We start from the raw sequence: 1,209 nt of genomic DNA on the forward strand, positions 1-1,209 counted from the left end.
GAAACTACTCATCTACTTCGGTCTCCAGAGATTTGCCTATTTTGGACATTTCATATATATACACATATGCAGGATAATATAAGATGTGGCCTTATATTAACATATTTCTTTATTAAGATATATGTTAATATAAGGGAGAAGCAGATCTCCTACTGAACAGGGAGCCCAATGTGGGGCTCGTCCCAGGACCCTGGGATCACGACGGGAGTCGAAGGCAGATGCTTAACCATTTGAGCCACCCAGGCACCCCTACATTTAAATTTTTTAAAGAATTTTTTTTAAAAAGACTTTATTTATTTGACAGAGAGGGAGAGATCACAAGTAGGCAGAGCAGCAGGCAGAGAGAGAAGGGAAAGCCAGCTCTCCACCGAGCAGAGAGCCCAATGTGGGGCTCTATCCTAGGATCCTGGGATCGTGACCTGAGCTGAAGGCAGAGGCTTCAGAGCCACCCAGGTGCCCCACATTTTTAATTTTTAATAAGGCATTCATACTTCACAATGAATGAGGAGCCTGATCATCTTTTCAGTGACTAAAATAAATGAGGCAGAACATACACTTCCGTTCTTACATCACGGCCGGGAGTAAGAGAGGGGGAAGAAAGCTAGAGAGAGGGGTTCCCGGAGAGAGGGGGAGATAGACCTACAGAGAGTTCGGGGGGGATGCTGTCCTGTGAAGGCTCAGCCTTATGTTGACTTGGCTCCTGGGGCGTGGGGTGGATACGACAGACATTCCTACTGATTTCTAACACTGAGGGCACAGCTTTTATTTTAGAATTTAACTTCCTAATTTGATTTTTAATAGGTAATACTTTAACATGACATAAAAGAGACACAAAGTTTATTATAAGGAAAAGTACAGTGAAAACTACTATAGAACATTGCTCTTTATGGAGACAGATGCCGTGTCTCTGGGCTAGAAGACTCTCGGTCAGGCTAAAATGTCACTTCTCCCCAGATTGGTCTGCAGATTCAATGCAATTTCAGTTGAAATCTCAGTAGGCTTATTTTTGGGTAGGGATTGAGAAGATGATTTTAAAATTCATAAGGGAACTTCAAATTGAGACAGAGGAAGGGACAGGACTCGAGTGCTCTCAACCCAGACCACAGAAGCCCAGGGTTCCCCACCCCCCCCCCTTTTTTTTTTTTTTTTAAAGATCTTGTTTATTTATTTGTTAGAGAGCAAGAGAGAGCACAAGCAGGGGGAGCAGCA

This window comes from Mustela nigripes, chromosome 16 (genome assembly GCF_022355385.1).
Source record: "Mustela nigripes isolate SB6536 chromosome 16, MUSNIG.SB6536, whole genome shotgun sequence".
In the NCBI taxonomy this organism is placed as follows: Eukaryota; Metazoa; Chordata; class Mammalia; order Carnivora; family Mustelidae; genus Mustela; species Mustela nigripes.